Source organism: Nicotiana tomentosiformis, chromosome 12 (genome assembly GCF_000390325.3).
Source record: "Nicotiana tomentosiformis chromosome 12, ASM39032v3, whole genome shotgun sequence".
Lineage (NCBI taxonomy): Eukaryota > Viridiplantae > Streptophyta > Magnoliopsida > Solanales > Solanaceae > Nicotiana > Nicotiana tomentosiformis.
In genome coordinates this window covers 11,942,226-11,967,246 of record NC_090823.1, presented here as the reverse complement: position 1 = coordinate 11,967,246, position 25,021 = coordinate 11,942,226, and the positions used below count along the sequence as shown (strand labels likewise).

The window sequence follows — 25,021 nt, the reverse complement described above, 5'->3', positions numbered from 1 at the left end:
TTGTATGAATGACGGTCTTATTAGTTAGCGTAATAAAGAAAGAAATTCTGCCACATATGCATCCTCAATGCGTTACTGCAATTTCAGTGTATAAGTTATGCATTTTTTTTTTTTTTGGAAAAAGAATGCAAATAGAATATTATTACTATATTCTTGTCAATTGTGCATTATATTTTAAGGAAATGAATAATCCTTCTACCTTTTGTGTTAGATGAGAACACTGAAGAACAAATACCATTATGTTGCTAGTACGACGTCAGAACTTAACCTAGAAAATAACTATTGATTTTGATGAAAATTCAAGCCTGTAGAATTCATGATGGATGACAAAAGTGCATATTGAAGTAGGATTCAAAATATTGAAATTCAATGATATTTGTAAGACACTTTACAACAATATAAAAAAATATTACTTATCCTAAGTAAAAAGATTTAAGTATGGTAGGAAGTAGAGAGTTAGATTCACTTTCTTGTGATTTTTGACTTTACCTCCTATTAATGCCATCCGTTTATGGCTATAACAATAGACAAATAAAGTAATAGAGAGATCAATATTTCCTACTGAAAACAGTAGCAATCATTTCCAAGACTAAATATGCATAGAAAATAATATTGAGTTTCATCGATATGAATACGAAAATATATTCAAGAAGAGGAGCAGATATAAAATAAGCAAGACACTTACAAAAGTACATTAACAAATAAGAAATAAATTTACCTGTGAAGATTAATTTTTTTTTGTGTTCATAAGACGAATATCAACTCAGGCCAATAGGCGGTAGCAAATGACGAACATATATAATGAGTCAAAAGAATAATATTAGTACGAAAAGAAATATTTCATAATTAACCTCATATTTTCTATAATTCAATATGACCATCTACAAAAAATAATCTTATCAAGAAAATATTTTCACATAAATATTGTCTTCCATACCAAACAGGAAAAAGGAAACCAAAAGAATATTTGGGAGGGAAAAACAAAAAAAAAAAACAGAGGAAAAATGAAAAACAAACAAAAGAAAAAGACTGAATCATTCTATGCCCCTATCAATTTTCAATGCTTACTTTTGATATTTGAAAAACATGGTTTACATTTCTATGGTTGCATTTCAGACAATAGACAATAAATGGAAATGTTTTGTACAATAACTGTACGTCTGTACCTATAAACCAAGAAGAACACCTAAAAATTAGCTAGAATCTCAAAATTTACGTTGGAGAAAATATAAAGGTCTAAAGGAGAATGGGATAATGTGGCAATGTAATTATAAAAGGCCAAATTGAAAGAACGGATATACGTAACGTACATGTAAGAATTTCATACGTTTTTTCTTTGGAAAATGAAAAGGTTCTTAATGCATGTATCATAATAATTGCTCTTAATATTTTTAGATAAGTTTTAAAATGTAAAATGGTGTAGCGTATATTTTTGTACATTTATATTGAAGAAGGCAAATAAAATGTTATTTTTAGGTAGAGGGTAAATTAGTCACTTAACTTTTGAGGAATATTCTAATAAAATAATATCACATAAAAGTTTTCATACTTATAATATAGTACGATATATTAATATAAGATTGTTGAACTAGCTGCGCAACTTAAGGTCTTAAAGTTCATATCCAGAGATTGTTATCATGATGGGGTAAGTGCGAACAACACCAAGCCAATTATAACATTATCATCATTGTTAACTGTGAACTACACCGCGAATAAGTTCATCGCATTTGGCTGTGACACATATGCTATTGTTCAGGGTTATTATAACATCAGTGACTCCTGCATAACAGGAAGCATGTCTGTTTACCCGAAAAATGAATAGAGTTAAATTTTTACATAATTTTAATGATACGTGATATAACTTGGTGCAAATTAAAAAAATAAGTAGAAATATATCTAATATTGACTGTAAAAAGAAATAAATATAAACCTAAATTGAGTAAAGAATAATTGATAAATGAACAAGATGAATCAATATCAAAGCCCTCAAAAAGGATAATATTTACTATATGTGTGTAAATCTCAATAGTCTCTGAATGTGAGTGATAGGCCATATGTATATCCCCGTTATGTTTTGATGATCTAACAAACTTACTGTCAAGAGCCAGATAAGGAACCTGTTACACATTCTCAAGACCGTAAGATCGAAAGGTTCATGCTTGGGATATGGCTCAACTCTTTAGAGTCAAAGGAACAACAGAGGGAACAGATAGCTACCGTTTTCCGAAGAAACTGTACAAGTCAACTGCCCCAGCTGTAAAGTTGTTGCCTGCACACGCTACAGTACAGAAACATTGTAGCAGTCAACTTTATGGGGAGTGTCTTTTACCTACCTTGCTTACATCATCCTAGTGATGTCACAAATACATTATTAATATCAAGGAAGGTAAAACAAATGACTTGAACACTTAGAAAATTCACTCAAGCATACTCACTGTGATTGATCATCAAGAAAACGATTCTCAAGTGCATCAAGAACAAAGAACAACACTACTACGGACCAGTTCCCCATATCAAGTTATTGTATGTCCTTAGTTGAGTTGTAACTTTGTAATAGTTCTTCAATTGTAATTCCTACTTAGCTTGTTTAGAAGTATTGCGCAGGAAACCCTTTGTAAATCATAAACCCCTGTGTTTGTGTCTTGGCTAGAATTAGTCGAGTTGTAAAGTCTTTGTAATAGAGTTATTACAAAATGGCTTGTAATAGAGTGTTACAAGTTAGTGAGGGATTAAGAGGTTAATCCTTAGGTTACATAGGTTGTAATCTAAAAGTTACTCAGTAGTGAAGTTGAAATCCTACAAGGGTAGGTCGTGGTTTTTAATCCCGTTGAGCTGGAAATTTTCCACATAAAAACTCTCTGTGTTATTTACTTTCTGTTGTGTTTGCATAATCTGTGGAAACTGATAGAGAACCTGGTTCTCTATAGTATTTGGTGGACCCTCGAATTCTATTAATTGGTATCAGAGCGGGTTTTTTCTATCAGGCTAACACCTAGAAAGGTTCCTCATGGTTGCTCTACCAAACTTTGAAGAAGGTCAGTCTACCTACAGGCCACCAAGGTTCAACGGCCAGTATTATGGATGGTGGAAGACAAGGATGCACGATTTTATCATGGCTGAAGATTCCAAGCTCTGGGACGTCATCTGTGATGGACCCTTCGTTCCCACAAAAACCAGTGGTGACCCTATTGTAACTATTCCCAAAACAAGAAAAGAATTTAATGATGCCGACCGGAAAGCCATAGAGAAGAATTTTCGTGCAAAGAAAATCCTTGTCTGTGGTATTGGTCCTGATGAATACAATAGGATATCGGCATGTCAGTCAGCCAAAGAAATCTGGGAAGCTCTCCAGACAGCTCACGAAAGAACAACACAGGTCAAGCAATCCAAGATCGGCATGCTTATAACTGAATACGAGTTCTTTAGGATGAAAGATGATGAATCCATCCAAGATATGCATACTCGCTTCACCTCTATCATTAATGAGCTCCACTCTCTTGGTGAAATTATTCCAAGAAACAAGCTTGTCAGGAAAATCCTTAGTGTGCTGCCCAGTTCTTGGGAAAGCAAAGTGAACGTTATTACAGAGGCGAAGGACTTGCAGAAGCTGACCATCGATGAACTCGTTGGCAATCTGAGAACATATGAAATGAAGAAAAAGAAGGACAATGAAAGAAGAGAGCCCAAAAGAGAGAAGAACCTGATCCTCAAAACGGACACCAATGATTCAAGTGGTGAGGATGGTGATATGGCTTACTTGACAAAAACATTTCAGAAGATGGTTCGCAGAGATGGAGGCATTCCAAAAAGGGGAGCTCTAGCAAGCCAAAAAACTATGACCTCTGTCATAAGTGTGGAAAGCCAGGACACTTCATCAAGGATTGTCCCCTCCTAAAGCAGGATCAATTCAAGCACAACACAAACAAAGCAACCAAGAGGATCCCGGTTCCTAATAAATGCTTCAAGAGAAAGAATGCCACTGACAATGTTGTGGAACAAGCTTTTGCTACATGGGGAGATTCCTCCAGTGAATCTGAAGAAGAAAATGATCATGGTGATAGTTCAATAATGGCAGTAGAAAGTGAAGCAAATGAGTATGACTCAATCTTTGCCTTGATGGCTCAGTCTGATGATGATGAAGATGACGACGATGATGAGGTAAATTTTTTGGATGTTCAGAGAAATCTGAAATCTTATTCTCCTAAAAAACTCATGTCTTTGGAAAATGTGTTAATTGATACTTATCACAGTCTTATAAATGATAAAGATGCTTTAACTTTGGAATAAAGAGAAGCAGAACAGACCAGAGATGACATAGTAGTCTTTGTAGTTGATTTAAAGGAAGCAAATGAGAACTTGAAGAAAGAGAATGATGCCTTAGATAAAAAAAATTGCAAATACAGAACATGAAAGAGATTATCTAATGGTCGTTGTGGTAGACCTAAAAGAGCCATTGAGTGTGTAAGAAAATAAAAAGAAGTCTTAACTGAGAGGGTTGCTAACATTGAGCATGAGAGAGATGACCTATTAGTGGTGCTAGTGGACTTGAAGGAAATAATTCGGGAACTTAAAATGGAGAGTAGGCCTGAAAATTCTCAAAAGGGAAAGGAAATTGCAAGTGAGGTACACATTAAGCTTGAAAGTGAGTTAAATTCAGTGAAGTCCAGTCTGTGTGTTAAGCTTGAGAAAAACAAACTACTTCATGAGGAACTAGGAAGAGTGAAGAGTGACCTTGAAAAATCACTCAAGTGGACCTGGTCTCTGATGCTATCACTGCCATGTACACCAACAATGGGGGAAACAGGCAGGGGATTGGGTTCCAAAGGGAAAAGATTCCTTACAAGCCTCATAGCAAGTGCGTTATTGTACCTGATAATTGGTTTTGCACTCACTGTGGAAACACTGGGCACTTTAAAGAAAACTGTAAGGCCAGATTTGAGTCACAGCAGAAAAACAAAGTTTTCACTGAAAACGTAACTACTGGTAGAGAACTTTGTCCTTCATATAAAAAACACATGATGCCTGCTTGGACCAAAAGATCCCTCATTCGCCCCTTTCCTCATTACAAGGGACCCAAACTCGTTTAGGTTCCTAAGTCTAACTCCTGATTTTCTTGTGTAGGGAACAATGAAAGGAAGCAGCCTACAATGGTACATGGATAGCGGCTGCTCAAAGCATATGACTGGAAGTACAAATGATTTCCTTTCACTTAAGGCCCTACAAGGAGGGAGTGTATCCTTTTGGAAATGACAAGAAGGGATACATTCTGGGAGTTGGAAGGATTGGGAAGTCTATCTCATACTCAATCGAAAATGTGTACTACGTGAAGGGGTTGAAGTACAGCTTGCTAAGTATTTCCCAGATCTGTGACAAGGGATACAAGGTGGAATTTGTGTCAAAAATATGTACAGTCACAAACCTAGTGACTGGTGAGGTGGTGCTAGTAGCAAAAAGATACAAAAATATATATGTTGCTGATTTTGAGTCTCTGCAGAATGGTGATCTCAACTGTCTAAGTGATGTTGATAATGATGCTGAATTATAGCATAGGAGGCTGGGTCATGCAAGTTTCATGTTGCTGAACAAATTGGTTAGGAAAGACCTGGTTCGCGGTCTACCCAAGTCAAGTTTCAAGTATCACAAAGTGTGTGATGCATGTGTAAAAGGCAAACAAGTCAGATCCTCATTCAAGCCCAAAAGGGAAGTCAGTACCTCAAGGCCACTTGATCTTCTTCACATGGATCTATGTGGACCCATGGGGGTGGCAAGCAGGGGAAAAAAGAAATATATCTTCGTTATAGTTGATGATTACTCCAGATTCACCTAGACTCTGTTTCTCAGAACCAAGGATGAAACCTTTGAAGTGTTTGTTGCCTTCGTAAAAAAAGATTCAAGTGAAGATGGGTAATAATGTAGCTTGTATCAGGTCTGATCATGGAACAATGTTCGATAATGCCAAATTTGATGAGTTACGTACTAAAAATGGTATCACTCACAATTTTGCAGCTCCAAGAACACCTTAACAAAATGGTGTTATGGAGAGGAAGAATAGAACTCTTGAAGACATGGCAAGGACAATGTTGATTGACAGTGGGATTGCAAAGAATTTCTGGGCAGAAGATGTCAATACTGCTTGTTACTTGGAAGAAAGCCCAAGCTGACACATCTAAGGACTTTTGGGTATAAATGTTTTGTCCTCAATAATGGAAAGGAAACTCTTAGAAAATTTGATACCAAAAGTGATGAAGGAATCTTTCTGGGATACTCATCTCAAAGCAAAGCTTACAAAGTATACAACAAAAGGACTCAATGTGTTGAAGAGAGTATACATGTGATCTTTGATGAATCTCACCTCTTATGTGAGAAGGACAGACGTGTTGACCAAGATGGAGAACCTTTATTTGTTCCAGGTGAAGTTATTGACATGGAAAATGGAAAGGCAGACATAACGAGTCATGTCAAGGAATCCGGTGATGATGATGCAACTACATCTCCATCAATTGGAGAGGAACCTGGTCCCACGATCACAATAACTGAAGCTGAAAATAGAGTTATTGATGCAGTCCAAGGTACTCGACTTGCTGAAGTAAGAAGCGGCCAAGAACCTCAGTCAGATATACCTGGCTCTTCTACCAATGAGATTCAGGTACCAAATTGGAAGCACAAAAGCTCACATCCTCTTGACAACATAATCACTCCTCTCGACTCAGGAATTCAGACCAGGTCAAAAGCTAGAAACTCACTCGCCTTCTCAGCCTTTCTTTCTCAAACAGAGCCCAAAAACATCAAAGAAGCTTTGAAAGATGCAGACTGGATCAATGCCATACAAGAAGAGCTGCATCAATTTGAAAGAAACAAAGTGGCACCTGGTTCCTCGACCTGCAGATCAAACCGTTATATGAACCAGATGGGTATTCAGGAACAAACTTGATGAGTTTGGAAACACAACAAGTAATAAGGTAAGTCTTGTAGTTAAAGGCTACAATCACGAAGAAGGGATTAACTATGATAAAACTTTTGCTCTAGTTGCTCGAATGGAAGCTATCAGAATCCTTATAGCCTTTGCATCACATATGGAATTCACACTGTTCCAAATGGAATGCAAAAGTGCATTTCTGAATGGCTTCCTAAAAGAAGAAGTTTATGTCAAGCAACCTCCTAGATTTGAGAGTCACGAGCATCCTGAGCATGTGTTCAAACTGGACAAGGCACTGTATGGGCTAAAGCAGGCTCCCCGGGCTTGGTATGAAAGGTTGTCAAAGTTCCTTCTAGAAAATGGCTTTACATGAGGAAAAATTGACAACACTCTTTTTCTGAAGAAACGAGGGAGGAACCTACTCATTGTTCAAGTATATATTGATGATATCATTTTTCGGAGCCACAATTGACTCTTTTTCTGAAGAGTTTGCAAAACTCATGGGGAGTGAGTTCGAGATGAGTATGATGGGAGAATTAAACTTCTTACTGGGATTTCAAGTGAGGCAATCTCAAAAAGGGACATTGATAAGTCAGCAGAAGTACATTAAGGAGTTGTTGAAAAGGTTTGACATGGAAGCATCAAAATTTATTGACACTCATATTGCCACAGCTACTCGTCTAGACATGGATGAACCTGGTTCTCCTGTTAATCAGACCATGTATAGAGGGATTATAGGGTCACTCTTGTATCTCACTGCAAGCAGACCGGACATTGTGTTTGGTGTGGGTCTTTGCGCAAGATTTCAATCTAATCTAAAGGAATCTCATTTGAAGGCTGCCAAGAGAATATTGAGATATCTCAAAGGAATGCATGACCTGGTTCTCTACTGTCCCGCAGGTGGAAGCTTTAATCTTTTTGGGTATGGTGATGCTGATTATGCAGGATATCTGGTAGATAGGAAACGCACGTCTGGAATGGCACATTTCCTGGGTTCCTATCTAATCTCATGGGGTACAAGGAAGCAAAACTATGTGACACTCTCAACTGCAGAAGCGAAATATGTAGCAGCTGCTTCTTGCTATGCTCAATTGATGTGGATCAAACAGCAGTTGGAAGACTTTGGAGTGTTCTCTAACTGTGTGCCCCTCCTATGTGACAATACAAGTGCACTCAATATGGCCAAAAATCCAGTCCAACATAAGAGAACCAAGCACATTGATGTGCGTCACCACTTCCTCAGAGACAATGTTAAAAATGGGCTCATTTGCATGAAATTCTATAGCACAGAAGATCAGATTGTAGACATATTTACCAAGGCTTTGAGCAGAGAACATTTTGAAAGAAATCTCTTGGTACTGGGGTTGATAAAACCCAACTGGAAAAGTCTAAATCATCTCTATACCGTTACAGGTAGACACGCATGATGATTACAGAGCAAATAGGCAGTGGATGCAGTACACGCTGGTAAAAGGGGCAAAGCTTAAAGATGCAAGATTAGTTAGGGAACTTGGTTCTCCTGACACAGGTTAGTAGCTTCTTTGTTCTCTCATGCATAATTTTGAACAGTTAAAACAAGTGCCACGCCATTAGTGCGTCAGTTTCTTTTCCCTGCTTCTTTTGAACCCAAACGTCTCACCCGTTAATAATCGACTCGACTCCCAAAACTATCGCCCTTTCTTAACTGGTCCCCCATCCATCTTAAATACATTCATCATTGTCACAACTCTTCACGTCAAACTTCAAACTCTCCCTTTTTCTTCCTCTCTTCAAACTACCCATTCCTTTTTATTCAATTCATCACTTCTCACCATGGCTGAAAATTATGAAAACTCGGGTGTTCCAAGTAACACCCCAACTGAGTCCTCACCAGTTAAAATACCAATGTTGGACTCCTCACTCCTCACTACTACTAGCTAAATCCCTAGGACAGAATCACCCCTACTCTTAGTTTCTTCTCCTACCCAATCGAGTTTTGGTTCTCATAGGAGTCACAAAATCTCGACTCCTAAAAATGTTTGTGGATACGAGCTCTCCTCTTGCCTCACCGGAAAATCAGGGTGAAAAGGGTACAGTTGACGAAGAAGAAAATCAGGAAATCTCCAGTCTTCCTTTGGATGAAGGCTCAAATACAGACCAAACTATTGGTTCTGAGAATGCTTCAGTTACTAATCTTGAGCCCACAAGTACAACTCCTTTTTCTTCTGCATTTTCCATGGAGTTACAAGAGAAAGAAGCAATAGAAAACATGTTATCTATAGCTAATGAAGGGGTTATTATCAAAGGAAGTGCAGATGGGTCTGAGGCTCAGGGGGAAGAGTCTAAGATTGTGGTAGAGGGTAGAGAGTTTGTGCATGTTGAACAATCGGCATAGGATAATACTACTGGGGGTACCAAATGAGGGACCTGATCCCTCCTCAGAGGATCCAACTCAGGGGTCCTCTCAATAGGCCCAGTTCAGTATTGATCCTGCTTCCTCCCCTCATTTCGATGCTGAGCCTTTGTCTGTGGTTGTGCCTGAGATGCGATCTGATTCTGAAGAAGTAGTTGGCAAATGTGAAAAGAATTCTGATGATATGGCAATTGCTAGCTTGACTAGGCGTATACCAATGGTTGCTCAAGAGTCTACTCCTAAGAGACCTACTATAAGGTTGCAAAGGAAGGAGGCTCTTGAGTGTGTGCTTAAGAACATCCAAGCTAAGTCAAGGAGAAGAAAATTAGTGAAAGATGGGAAAGCTGTGAATAAGAAGATAGTTTCAGTTGTGAATATGGATGATGAAGTAGAAGAGGAACCTGGTTCCTTGACTAGAAAGCGCTCACAGAAGCATGGTCTCCCCAAGCCTAAAAGGAAATCTTCTGTGTCTGCTAAAAGTCTGAACAAGTCTGATGATGTTGTCACTAGTGAAAATGTGGTGAATGAATCTGGTGATAAGTTAGTAGAAGAGTCTGCTGCTAGGGTGATGGAAGAATTGGGTGAAAAGTCTACGAAGTCTGATGAAAAAGGAAAGAATGTTCGCAAGTCTGCTAAGAGAATAGCTGATACTGATGAGGAACCTAGTTCCTCAAAGAAGGCCAAAGTTGGTGATCCAAGGAGTGATGGGAAAGAGAAGTTGAGGAATCAAAAGGTGCTATAGGGCCACAACACATTTGCCCCTAACATTTTGAAAGAGGCTGGTATGAGACAGTTGGTTGAAATTTGTGAGTTTTAACAGTGGACACATTTGTTCACAAGTGATGCTCCAAAGGTGTATGGGGAGGAAGTTCAAAGTTTTTATGCCGACCTCTTCAAAGTTGAGGATGACATTTGCGTGCTTGTGAATGAAGTTGATATGGTAATGGACTCTGATTTGTTGGGATCTATTCTGGGTGTGCCTGCTAAAGGGTTGTCTAGTATTCAGGGATCTTGTTCTCAAAATTTCAGAAACGCCATCCTGAAGGACTTAGCAGTTTAGTAAGGGGAACGAGTACAGAAGAATGCCCTCCTTCCAGTGTACTAACTGCTATTGAGATGGTGAACAAGGTCTTGCTCCCTCGTGCTGAGAGAAGATCTATCACTTCTCGTGCAGAATTGTTCCTCATGGAAGCACTGGACAACCTCACTACCATCAACCTGCCTGGGATCATGATAGAGCACAGGCAGAAAGTGGCAGATTTTAAAAATGGTAATCATGGGCTACCTTATGTGTTCCTTCTCACTAAGGTCTTTGAGTACTTCAAGGTTCCTCTGGGACAAGCTAAAGTGGCCACTAAGAAGCAAACCTTCTCCAAGTCCACTCTGGAAGAATGTGAGTGCATTGATAGGGCTGGAGGAGTTGGAAGCACTTCTACCATTTCTCAGTTGATCAACGCTCAGAACAGTGCTACTACTAAGATAATGCAGTTGAAATTAAGGAATGTTATTCTTAAGAGTCAGCTTCAGGAGGCACCTGATTCCAGTATCTCTCAAAGTGAAGAAGTTGCCCGGAGAATGCTGAGCTTGAAACAGGAGGAGGACCTGAAAGAGAAACTGCTCTATGAGCAAATGTCGGCGAATGCTTGAATGGATATCGTCCTCCAAACCCTTGCCTCTGCCTCTAAGCCCTCTTCTTCCAGTGCTCCCTAAACAGTGTCCCCTCAATGTCAAGTCTTAAGTATTGGTTTCCTATGATTAGTTTTTTTTTTTTTTTTATGTTTGTGGTATTTGTCTTTGTTGTTCTAAATTGTGGATGGTTGTTAGTAACATTGACTCTGCTCCCTGTTTTCAAATCCAAATTGTTTAATGGAAGCTTTTCCCTTTTTGTTGTATATGCCTTGTATTTATGCTCTGTTTTTAGTCATGTTGTGTGCACACAAGTGGCATAAGTTAACTCAAGCTAGACTTCTTTCTGCTATAAGCCTGTTACTGATCTTTTTATGATGCCAAAAGGTGGAAAAATAATTCAGGGGGAACAGGATGGGAAACAGATTCAGGGGGAATTCAGGAAATGCTGGTTCTTAGGGGGAGCTTGAATTATAAGTTTGTCATCATCAAAAAGGTAAAAATTGATAGGCTATATGTATATTTCTGTTATATTTTGATGATCTAACAAACTTACTGTCAAGAACCAGATAAGTAATCTGTTACACATTCTCAAGACCGTAAGATCAAAAGTTTCCATCTGGGATATGGCTCAACTCTTTAGAGTCAAAGGAATAACAGAGGGAACAAATAGCTACCGTTTCCCGAGAAAACTGCACAAGTCAACTGTCCCAGTTGTAAAGCTGCTGCCTGCACACGCTACAGTACAGAAACAGTGCAACAATCAACTTTATGGGGAGTGTCTTTTACCTACCTTGCTTACATCATCCTAGTGATGTCACAAATGCATTATTAATATCAAGGATGGTAAAACAAATGACTTGAACACTTAGAGAATTCACTCAAGCACACTCACTGTGATTGATCATCAAGAAAATGATTCTCAAGTGCATCAAGAACAAAGAACAACACTACTACGGACCAGTTCCCTACATCAAGTTATTGTATGTCCTTAGTTGAGTTGTAACTTTGTAATAGTTCTTCAATTATAATTCTTACTTAGCTTGTTTAGAAGCATTGCGTAGGAAACCCTTTGTAAATCATAAACCCTTGTGTTTGTGTCTTGGCTAGAGTTAGTCGAGTTATAAAGTCTTTGTAATAGAGTTATTACAAAGTGGCTTGTAATAGAGTGTTACAAGTTAGTGAGGGATTAAGAGGTTAATTCTTTGGTTACATAGGTTGTAATCTGAAAGTTGCTCAATAGTGAAGTTGAAATCCTACGAGGGTAGGTCGTAATTTTTAATCCCGTTGAGATGGGAATTTTCCACGTAAAAACTCTCCGTGTTATTTACTTTCTGTTGTGTTTGCATAATCTGTGGAAACTGATACAGAAACTAGTTCTTTATAGTATTTGGTGGACCCTTGAATCCTATCAGTGAGAGTGTATGGATATATCTCAATCTGTGAATAAGTATCCCTGAATGAATGATAACCACTCTTCATATAGCGGAGGAATCCTACTTTGGATATAATTAAAAATACATAGTGGGGATCCTATGGTAGATTAGTTAATTAGTTTTTCCTTGATTTCCGCCTAGATTCTCTCCCCTAGTACGGCTACAACGGCTCTTTGTCCCTTGGCTCGATCTTGGTAAGTCTCCGTATTGGTCGGTCTCTGGGTCTCGAGCTCGATATTGACTCGAACTCGATATTGATCGGTCTCTAGGTCTCGAGCTCGATACTGACTCAAGCTCGATGTTGATCGATCTCTGAGTCTCGAGCTCGATATTGATCGGTCTCTGGTTCTCGAGCTCGATATTGACTTAATCACGTTATTGATCGATCTATAGGTCTCGAGCTCGATAACCAAACTTCACATCACAACTCGACATTATAATGATGAACTTCAGTCCATTATTCTCCAATCTTGATTAATCACACGAAAGGAAAACTCGATTTTGCCATATACAGATAGTCCCCTCGTTTCTCGGGAAAAGGTGGCGAGAAACGATATGATTTTTCAACCTTCGACTAGATGAATACTGACGTCTGCGATAAGCCCGATAGTGACGTACGTGACAAATGTCCCGTCGGTTCAGTTACCAAGGCATTAAATACACGTCAGTCAATGGTCGGCCATTGTCAATTCTGAACCGTCACTGTGAAATCTATAAATAGTCTCCTTCTTCATCCTTTCAAACTTTTACTTTCAAATCTCTTTAAATTCCAATCTTCATAGTTCTTCGTCTTCCCCAAAGCTTACTATTTCCAAGTTTAAAAATTTCTTTGCTTATTCTTCACCAAACACCAAATTATTTCAATTTCCCATCTTCTTTGTTCTTGAAAATTTAGATGGCTAAGATATCTAAAATCGTTCCTCAGAAAGAGGTTGCTTCATCATCTCGGCCGACCGGTGAGAAATCGATGGTGGATCCACGCCTTGAAGAACTCATTCCCGGGGGATGCGTTATTGATTCTAACTTTAAGGTCGAGAAACCCTCATCGGTTTCTGATATATGTGAGCCGATATCGAGATATATATGCTCGATACCCCAAAGACTTCTTGATTTGGTGAGGAAAGTTTGTGGTTGGGCAAACAAAGAGGTTGTAATACCGGTACCGTAGGAAGTGATCACTACCTACGTGGAAGGGTAATTGAGTGTTTACACTAATCCTTTCATGCCGGGTCCCCTCAATCCGGTCATCATCGACTTCTGCAAGAAGTACCAAGTGACCCTCGGCCAAATACACCCTTCTTTCTAGAGGATTGTAATACTGCTCCATTTCTTTGTGAGCAAGATCGACGGGCTTCCCTTCACCCTCGACCACCTCGTAAGATTATATAGCCCTCGTCTTTACTGAGGTGGGCTGATAAAGCTTCAACGTCGGTCCATCAAGGCATTTACAATGAGTATAGATGAAGATAAAGATCGGGGTTGGATGGGCCAGTTTGTTAGGGTGAATACCTCGGACCTGATCCCGGATGAGAGTATGTCATTTCCCGAGAAATGGAATATAAAACGTAAGTATGATCCCCTGTTTAATTTTTGTTTGTTGTTTTACTTCTTCAACCTTTATCACTATTCTTTTCGATGCAGTCGTTGCTTGGATGTTGGGTGCGGTTCCCCACCTCGAGAGCTGGGTCAGGAGCCTGGTTTCAACATCAAAATTCACCGAGTGTGCATGGCACGATTTGTCAAAGGGTCGGTGGGAGGCTCGTACTCATGGTAAACCTTCTTCTTGGCTCACCGATTACCTTATCGTTCAATCATTTTCTCGGACATAAGTTTTACTTACTTTTCTTTCTTTCTAGGTCTAGGAAAAGATGCGGTTATGAGACCCTCATCAGGTGATGAAGAAGCTTTACCACTTATCTCAAAATCGGAGAAGGTGATTAAGAGGAAAAGGGCCTCGGACTCCGAGGGTCAAAAACCCATGAAGAGAGCGGCTCGATAACCCAAGGTGAACGTAATCCCTTTGACTATGGAGTCAGTCCTGAGTCTAAGGGATGACGAAGAAGAAGAAGAAAGTGATTCCGGGCTAGTGACCCGTGCACGGGCTAGCACCGATATTCAAAATACATCGGTATCGGTGGGAGTTAATATTGCTACGTTCAGGCTCGATGAGGTTGAGGAGGAAGCTTTGACCTAAGTTCTCGAGCCAAGGGGGACCGAGGATGTTTTACCTCGGGGCAAAGAGATCATCGAGGAAGTTGTGGAAGCTGGTGTGCGAACCGAGCTCGAGGCTTCCCGAGACGGAGGCGGTGCCCAAAAAGACATACTCGGGGAAATAGAGATCGGGGATTCCCCCTCTTTTCCTACATTTTCCCAGTCGATGATACCTTGCGCTCAGGATGTGGAGACTTGTCACGGGGAGGGAGCTCATGGAGAGGAGGATCCTTTCCGTGGTTATTTCATCGGGGTAGAAGATGCCACCGGTCTGAGTGAGTTAGAGGTTTCGAAGAAGAGCTCGAGCGAGGTGGGAGCGTCACGAAGCCCAATAGGCCCTGAATCGGGTAAGTTCATACTTTATTTGCCAATTTCCATACTTGTGTTTTTCTTTCCTTGTATAATCCCTTTATTTTGTTTTTGTAGGCTTTTGTACCTTATCACGAGGCTTTTCTCTAATCCCGAGAGGAGCTGAGCCAGTACGAAGCCGAAGTTCGAAGGCCTATTGAGGGGAGAGATGCCTTCAAGTTTCTTAGTGAGCAGAGAGAAGGAGAAGTAAAAAAGACTTCGGGCTGAGCTTGAAGCATCTCAGAAAGAACATGCTGAGTTGGCCGAGCAGGTAAAAATAATCTTTGAATTTAATGATATTGATTCGGGAGTGATGGCTAATAGTTCGATCCCGTAGGTCGAGCAAAAGCTCGACGTGATCAGGGAGCTTCGTGTTGAAGTGGATGTAGTGAAGTCGGAGACCGAGGAATGGAAGAAGAACATGGATCGCCTCGCCTTTGAAAGGGAAACTGCCCAGACTAAACTGGCTTCAGCTGAGGTCCAACTCCGAAGCTTGAAAGAGAAAGCCTTGGTACAAGCTAAGAAAATTGAGGAGTTCCAGTCTCGATTGAGATGAGCAAATTCCGATCAAGAGAAACTGGCCACAGAACTCGTAGTGGCCAGATCATAGGTTGAGAAAACCATGGCCAATGTCGATGCAATGGTTGTCGTTTATCTGTATGATGCCGAAGCTGCTCAGGTTCGAGCAAAGGAGGTTGCTGAAGCTGCTCAGGCTCAAGCAAACTGGGTTGCCGAGCATGCCAAATGCCAGTCTCGAAGGGAGACTCTTGAAGAGATCCATGCTCGTGGCTTCGATCTTACAGCCGAGATCGAGAAAGCTAAGGAGCTCGAAGCCAAAGCCAGAGTGTTGGCCTTTCCTGATGATGATGATACCGGGAATGCGAGCGAATCTGAAAATGAATAGAGCCTCGAGGGCGAAGACGCTCCGGAGAGGGCTAAGTCTTTTAGTATTTTTTGTGTTTCTTATAAGACCGTTTTGGTCTTTTGGAAAGAAATTTGATCGGGCCATGTTGCCCTTGTAAATGATTTTTGACATGTATAAAAAACTTTCTTCCTTTCTTCCTTATAGATTTGTGAAGTTTGTATTCTAAGGCCGGGGTTCAGATAATTTGATCAAAACCGAACTAGTGTAGCCCTTAGGCCTTTTGATCGAGTGAGTGCTTGCTCGAACTCGAAGTAAAAAATAGCCCTTAGGCTTTATGGTCGAGTGAGTGTTTGCTCGAACTCGAAGTAAAGTACAACCCTTAGGCTTGATGGTCGAGTGAGGATGATTTCTCGAACTCGAATTAAGGTAGCCCTTAGGCTTTGTTAGTCAAGTGAGGATTATTTCTCGAACTCAAATTAAGGTAGCCCTTAGGCTTTGTTAGTCGAGTGAGGATGATTTCTCAAACTTGAATTAAGGTAGCCCTTAGGCTTTGTAGACGAGTGAGGATGATTTCTCGAACTCGAATTAAGGTAGCCCTTAGGCTTTATAGTCGAGTGAGGGTGATTACTTGTACTCGAATTAAGGTAGACCTTAGGCTTAGTAGTCGAGTGAGTGTTTGCTCGAACTCGAAGAAATAACAACCCTTAGGCTTTATGGTCGAGTGAGTGTTTGCTCGAACTCGAAGAAAAAATAGCCCTTAGGCTTTAAGGTCGAGTGAGAATTATTTCTTGAACTCGAAGTAAAAGTAGACCTTAGGATTTAAGGCCGATACGAGATCATCTTAACTCGAAGAAACAACAACCCTTAGGCTTTATGGTCGAGTGAGTGTTTGCTCGAACTCGAAGAAAAAACAGCCCTTAGGCTTTAAGGTCGAGTGAGAATGATTTTTCGAACTCGAAGTAAAAGTAGCCCTTAGGTTTTAAGGTCGAGACGAGAGCATCTTCTCGAACTCGTATTAATGTAGCCTTTAGGCAATTGAGTGAGAATGATTTCTTGAACCCGAATTAGGATAGCTCTTAGGCTTTATATAATTCGATCTCGTTGATTTTTCGAATGGCAGTCCCCAATTTATGGGGTAATCATTCGAACTCCGGTCATGGTCGGCTCTTAAGCATATTTACATAATAGATCAAAAATATGAAGTGGAAAAACCTTTCTAAGGTATGAGATTTTGGTAAAGAAGAAATTTCTCTTTATATGTCATCATACATATGTACATATTTTGTGCCGAGACTCGAGCAAACTATGTGGGCATGGTTCATTTGACCATTTGGCCCTTACAAATTTTTCCTGTCGAGACCCTATTTCCATGAAGTAATTTCCTTGCATCGAACTTGATATAGTCGAGGGCAATGCCCCCTAGTATTCGAGATTGATTGTAAAGAGGCCTCGGATACTGTTGAATTGCTCTAAGTTAGCACGCTCGATGGTTGCCTCATTAAAAACCTCGCCGAAAAACCCATTTGGGACAAAATCGGTCTAAGGGAAAAAGAGTGCAACGCGTGCTTTCAGACCTAAAGGTTTTGAGTTGAAGAATCCATTCTTGTTTCTCGTCAAACACCTGCAAGGGTTAGTTTCGAAATACAAATGAACATGAGGGTCGTACCTTAGCAGTAGTATCGATTTAGGTGCGATACCTTCAAATTGCTCGGTAGTCGTTTGCCGTTTATCATACCGAGCCTGTAGGATCCTTTTCCGACGATTCGAGAACCTGATACGGTCCTTCCCAGTTCGGACCTAGTTTACCTTCATTCGAATTTCGGGTGTTGGGGTGACTTTCCTTAGCACCAAGTCCTCGATTTTAGAATGTCAAAGATTGGTCCTTCGATTGTAGTATCTCTCGATTCGCTATTTTTGGGCGGCCAATCGGACGAGAGCATCTTATCGTCTTTCGTCCAACAGTTCTAGGCTCGTATTCATTGACTCGTTATTCGACTCCTCTGTTACATATCAAAACATGATGCTAGGTTCTCCGATCTCGACCGGAATAAGAGCTTCGGTGCCATAAACCAACGAGAATTGTGTTGCTCCGGTACTGGATTTCGATGTTGTGTGGTACGCCCATAGGACCTCGGGTAGTATTTCTCTCCATTTTCCTTTGTCGGTCAATCTCTTCTTAAGATTTTAGATGATGGTTTTGTTGGTCGATTCGTTTTGTCCGTTCCCGCTGGGATGGTAAGGTGTTGATAAGATCCTTTTGATCTTGTGATCCTCGAGAAATTTAGTTACTTTGCTGACGATGAATTATTTTCCATTATCACATACAATCTCGGATGGCATCCCGAATCGACATATGATGTGGTCCCAAATGAAGTCTATCACTTCCATTTCTCTGATTTTCTCGAAAGCCCGTGCTTCAACCCATTTAGATAAATAATCAGTCATAAACAAAATAAACTGAGCCTTACCTGGGGCCGATGGGAGGGGGCCAACGATGTCCATTCCCCATTTCATGAAAAGCTATGGAGATAGGACCTAGTGGAGTAGCTCCCCGAGTTGATGAATCATGGGTGCATGCCTTTGGCATTTGTCGTATTTTTGAACGAATTCCCTTGCATTCTTGCTCATATCGGTCCAATAATACCCTGCTCTGATTACTTTGTGCACCAACGAATCGACAACAGAATGATTTCCGCAAGTGCCTTCGTGAATTTCCCGTAGGATGTAATTGATATCTCTCGGTCCCAAACATATTGCCAATGGTCCATCGAACGTCCTTCTAAACAGCGTTACGTGTTTGGACAAGATGAATCGTGCTGCCTTTGTGCGCATCGCTCTTGATTCCTTTGGATCTGATGGAAGCTTCCCGTTCTTGAAGTACTCTATGTATTTGTTTCTCCAATCCCAGGTTAATCTTGTGGAGTTTATCTTGGCGTGACCTTCTTCGATTACCGATCTCATGAGTTGTACCACAGTCCTCGAGTTGAGTTCGTCATCTTCGACCGATAAGCCTAAGTTTGCAAGAGCGTCGGCCTCGTTGTTATGTTCTCGGGGTACATATTGCAAAGTCCATTCCTTAAATCGACGTAGAGTCACCTATAGTTTATCCAAGTACCTCTGCATTCGGTCTTCTCGGACTTCGAAAGTACCGTTAACTTGGTTTACCACGAGGAGGGAAATACACTTAGCCTCTACGACTTCCGCTCCCAAGCTTCTAGCTAGTTCGAGACCTGCAATCATGGCCTCGTACTCGGCATCATTATTAGTCAATTTTGTAGTTCTAATAGATTGTCTAACTACATTACATGTGTGTGATTTTAGTACAATGCTTAGTCCGGACCCCTTCGCGTTCGAGGCACCGTCCATAAAGAGGGTCCAGACTCCCGAAGAGGTACCCAGTTTTATCAGTAGTTCTTTTTCAATCTCGGGTATGAAGGCCGGTGTAAAGTTAGCCATAAAGTCCGCCAAGATTTGAGATTTGATAGCAGTTCGGGATGGATACTCAATATCGTACCCACCGATTTCTGTGGCCCATTTGGACAATCGACCCGAAAGCTCGAGTTTGTGCAAAATATTTCGAAGAGGATAAGTTGTTACAACATGTATCGAATGACATTGGAAATATAGTTTCAATTTTCTAGAGGCGCTTATTAAAGCAAGTGCTAATTTTTCTAAGTGTGGATATCTAGTTTCGGCCTCTCCTGAGGTTCGACTGACATAATAAATAGGGAATTGCGTACCTCGTTCTTCTAGAACCAGAACTCCACTTACCGCTATCTCCGAGACAACTAAGTACATGTAAAGTTGTTCGTCTATTTTCAGGGTATGAAGCAACAGCAGGTTCGATAAATACCGCTTTAGTTCTTCCAAATTCTGCTGGCATTCCGGAGTCCATGCAAAGTTGCTTTTCTTCTTAAGTAGTGAGAAAAATCGGTGGCTCCTATATGAGGATCTCGAAATGAATCGCGCTAGGGTGGCTATTTGCCCCGTTAGCCTCTGCATGACCTTTACATTATCTACTACCGTGATGTCCTTGATAGCTTTGATTTTGTCGGGGTTGATCTCGATTCCTCGATTGGACACCATGAAACCAAGAAACTTGCCCGAGTCAACCCCGAATGCACATTTTTCGGGGTTGAGCTTCATATTGTACTCCCTCAGTATGTCGAAAGTTTCCTGCAAATGCTTTAAATGATCCTCTGCTCGCAGGGACTTAACTAACATGTCATCAATATAAACTTCCATTGATTTTCCTATTTATTTTTAGAACATTCGATTTACTAGGCGTTGATAAGTTGCACCAGCATTTTTTAGACCGAATGGCATTACGTTATAATAGTAGGTACCGTACTTAGTAATAAACGAGGTCTTTTCCTGATCCTCCGGGCTCATCTGTATCTGGTTGCACCCGGAGTAGGCATCGAGAAAACTGAGAGTCCCGTGGCCGGTCATGGCATCGATCATACGATCGATATTAGGCAAATGAAAAGAATCCTTAGGGCATGCTTTGTTCAGGTCTTTATAATCTATACACATTCTAAGTTTGCTTCCCATTTTAGGGACTACCACCACATTTGCTAGCCATTCGGGGTATTTTACTTCTCGAATGGATCCTATTTTAATAAGTTTGGTTACCTCGTCCTTGATGAAGGCATGTTTGACCTCGGACTGGGGCCTTCTTTTTTGCTTTATCGGATGGAATTTCGAATCCAAGCTTAGCATATGAGTGGTTATTTTCGATAGGATCCCTGTCATGTCAAAATGGGACCAAGCGAAATAGTTCATGTTAGCTATAATAAATTGAATAAGTTCTTTCTTGAGCTCAGGATCTAACCCCTTGCCCAGGTATACCTTTCGCTTAGGCTGATGTTCGATTAGCGTGATTTGCTCCAGTTCTTAAACCGTTGATTTGGTAGCATCATAATCATTGGGGACCACGAAGGATCAAGGGACCCCATAGTCATTATCTTCGCCAGTCTTCTGATTCTCTAATTAGGTCGAGGCTGGCGTTTGTGATTGCTATTTGGTATCCCGTTCCTCCTTCGAATCTGATTCTTTTGTCAATAATAGTGAAGATATCGGAATCACTTCATCGACGACAAACATTTCTTTTGTGGTCGGTTGCTCCCGGTAGACCATTTTGATTCCCTCCGATGTTGGGAATTAGAGAACCTGGTGAAGGGTCGAGGGCACTGCTCTCATGTTGTGGATCCATGGCCTCCCGAACAAGGCATTATATCTCATATCACCCTCGATCACGTGGAACTTCATTTTTTGGATAGTCCCGGCCACGTTTACTGGTAAGATTATCTCGCCCTTAGTAGTTTCACACGCCATATTGAATTCGTTTAGTACTAGGGTTGCGGGTACGACCTGGTCCTGTAGATCGAGTTGCGCTATGACCCTTGATTGAATGATGTTGGTCAAACTATCTGGATCAATTAACACACGCTTAACTTGAGTTTTATTCAAAAGTACAGATATTACCAGCGCATCGTTATGGGGATACATGATTCCTTCTGTGTATTCGTCACTAAAGGACAAGGTTCCTTTAGGTATGTAATCTTGAGTTCGAGACCGCTTCTCTCTTGTAATCGACGTCTTAGTGTGTTTAAGCACCGACCCCTAGGGGATATCGATCCCTCCGATGATCATGTGGATAATATATTGTGGCTCTTCTTGTTCGTTTTGTCTATTGAAATCTCTGTTTTTGAAATGGTTTTTGGCACACTCACTTAAAAATTCTCGAAGATGCCCTTCATTGAATAATCGGGCTACCTCCCCTCTCAACTGCCTGCAATCTTCAGTTCTGTGGCTATTGGTGCCATGATACTTGCACATTTGATTGGGATTTCTTTGGGCTGGATCAAACTGCAGAGGTCGAGGCCACTTAGTATCTTTGATGCATCCGATAGCCGACACGATAGCGGATGCATCGATGTTGAAGTTATATTATGATAAACGTGGTGCTTCCTTAGGTCTGGTAAGCCTGTCGAACCCATTCTTGTTCATCAGCTCCCGAGACCCTTGGCCTTGATCACTTCTCCTTTCGCCTCGTACGGAGTTGCGTGCAGGTTCACTAACCCTATGATCTCCGTTATATGGCCGATATTCCTTTTAATAATGGACCCAGAACCCAACTAGTTGTCTTAGACTCTAATCTTCGATTGATATCGATTGTGTACATCGGCCCAGGTAACAGCCGGGTATTCGATCAAATTCTGATTCAACTGTCGTGAGGCCATCGAGCTTCGTTCGTTCAGTCCTTAAGTGAAAGGTTGAACAGCCCAATCATCCATGACCGGTGGTAGATCTATTCGTTTCGTTTGGAAACGAGATACGAACTCTCTTAGCATCTCGTTATCTTTTTGCCTTACCTTGAAAAGGTCCAACTTCCTAGTCTCGACCTTTATGGCTCCGGCGTGTGCTTTTACGAAAGAATCTGCAAGCATAGCAAAAGAATCGATAGAGTTAGGCGATAAATTATGATACTATATCATTGCCCCCTTTGACAGGGTTTCCTCGAACTTCTTCAATAGTACGGATTCGATCTCGTCGTCTTCTAGATCGTTCCCTTTAATGGCATATGTGTAAGAGTTAGCATGTTTGTTGGGGCCGGTCGTCCCATTATATTTAGGAATTTCGGGCATGCGAAACTTCTTGGGGATCGATTTAGGAGCCGCGCTCGGGGGGAAAGACTTTTGTATGAATTTTTTGGAATCCAACCCTTCAATACCGGTGGTGCCCCCGGGATCTGATCAACCCTGGAGTTATAAGTTTCTACTTTTTGTCATTTGCTTCAATCCTCTTTTCTCCTGACTCAATTCGGTTTGTCAATTCCTCGAACATCTTAATAATTTTGGGATTAGCCCCCGATTCTTGTTCATTTGATCTAACTATAGCTGACCCTGTTTCGTGGATGACTTCTCGGGGTGGACCGGGCTCGACCCTGCTCGGTGCCTGGGTTTGGCTCTGCAACTGAGCTATTGCTACCTGTTGAGCTTGCAATATTTCGAAAAATCATACGCATGCCGATCCCGTCTTCTCCAACATTTTGGGTATTTTGAACTGCAGATCGAGTTCCACCATGAATACTGTTTTCGGGTCAGAACGTTGATTCGCCTCGATGGCCACATGTAAATTAATGTCAATGGGATCTACGGCCCGAGTTCCAACGGGATCGACGAGTGGCCTTTCATCCCCGGTCGTCAGGTCGATAGGTAGGGCCATTAATTGTGAGTTCGTCGTTTTTAACCTGAAATCAAAGACACTTCCAAGAGCAAGTGTAAAATGGTATGTTTTGCAGAGATTCGTACCAAATAACCACTGTTATTCTTAGCCCCACGGTGAGCGCCAAACTGTTTACCCAAAAAACGGATAGAGTTGAATTTATACGTAGTTCTAAGGATACGTGGTATAACTTGGTGCAAATTAGAAAAATAAGTAGAAATATATCTAATATTGACTGTAAAAAGGAATGAATACAAACCCAAATTGAGTAAAGCATAATTGATAAATGAACAAGATGAATCAATATCAAAGCCCCAAAAAGGGATAATATTTATTATATGTGTGTAAATCTCAATAGTCTCTGAATGTGAGAGTGTATGAATATATCTCAATCTATAAATAAGTCTCCCCGAATGAATGATAACTACTCTTCATATAGTGGAGGAATCCTACTTTGGATATAATTAAAAATACATAGTGGGGATCCCATGGTAGATTAGTTAATTAGTTTTTCCTTGATTCCCGCCAGGATTCTCTCCCCTAGTGCGGCTACAACAACTCTTTGTCTCTTGGCTCGATTTTGGTTGGTCTCGGTATTGGTCGGTCTCTGGGTCTTGAACTCGATATTGATCGGTCTCTAAGTCTCGAGTTCGATACTAACTCGAGCTCGATATTGATCGGTCTTTGGGTCTCGAGCTCGATATTGATCGGTCTCTGGATCTCGAGCTCGATATTGACTTGATCTCGTTATTGATCGGTCTCTGGTCTCGAGCTCAACAATCTAACTTCACATCACAACTCGATATTATAATGACGAACCTCGGTCCATCATGCTCTAATCTTGATTAATCACACGAAGGGCAAACTCGATTTTGACTGTATACAATGTCCACGTGCGATAGTATTGAGGATGTTGCTAATGATGGTGAGTGTTTCTGGTGTTGGTTGTTGCCAGACATCCATCCCTATTCCCTAAGGGAGCATGGAACGTCAGCATAACACTAAGCAGCTATTATAATTATACTATAATATGTGAAAGGCAGGCCTAGTGATAGTTGCAGCTTTGCTTTTGTAGTTGAAGAAGCTGCTTTTGACTTTTATAAGAATTACCTTAGCAGTTTGCATAGAAAAAAGAAGCTTCCTCTTGTGCTAGATTGGGTAATTGGTAGACAAGCATGCGAAATGGCTAAGAGAAACTCGACAACATATGCATGTAAGAGTAACAACAGTCAGTGTAAGGGTGGCATGTGGGTCGGGCCCGATCCTAAGTGGGTTTCGTAGTCCTGGTCTTAAGTGAGCCGGTCCTAAGTGGTCCCGGGCTTCGCGGGCTTCTTGTTTTAATCGGTCCGAGACCGGAACCACGAACTAACGGTCTCGGGCCTAAGTGGGCCGGTCCCGGGCCTAAGTGGGCCCAACAAATACTTTTTATTTTTTTTAAAATTTTATAGAAGTTAGAGAAAAAAAATAGTAATAAAAATATCTAAAGCAATTCCTTGTAAATTATATTATAGAATTGTGACCTAAATTTTTTAATTCAAATTTAAAGACAAAAAATATTGTAAGGTGATATTCAAAGCAATGCATTATAATATATATATATACACTATATTATATGTACATCTTATATATAGTACAGTATAGTATAGTATAGTATATATATAAGCTATATTCGAATATAGCTTATATATATACTATACTATACTATACTATACTATATATACATCTTATATATATATATATATATATATATATATATATATATATATATATATATATATATATATATAAAGTCTTGGGATTAAAACAAAGTTGGGGAGTTAAATGGCTATTTTATAAATAGCCAACGACTATTTTGGCAGGTAAAACTGCCATATTTTAAATGCTATAACGGCTATAATATGGCAGATTTTTTTTTAAAAAAAAATTAGCCGTTGGGCCCGGATAGGCCTGTTTAGGACCGCTTGAACAGGCCCACTTCCCAAACGGTCCCGGTCTCG

General features: G+C 40.6%; 1 pseudogene; it reads left to right on the top strand.

Moving 5' to 3' along the window:
* Window positions 1-1,130: 1,130 nt before the first annotated feature.
* LOC138902237 (wall-associated receptor kinase 2-like) lies at window positions 1,131-24,305 on the top strand (annotated as a pseudogene).
* Window positions 24,306-25,021: the final 716 nt, after the last annotated feature.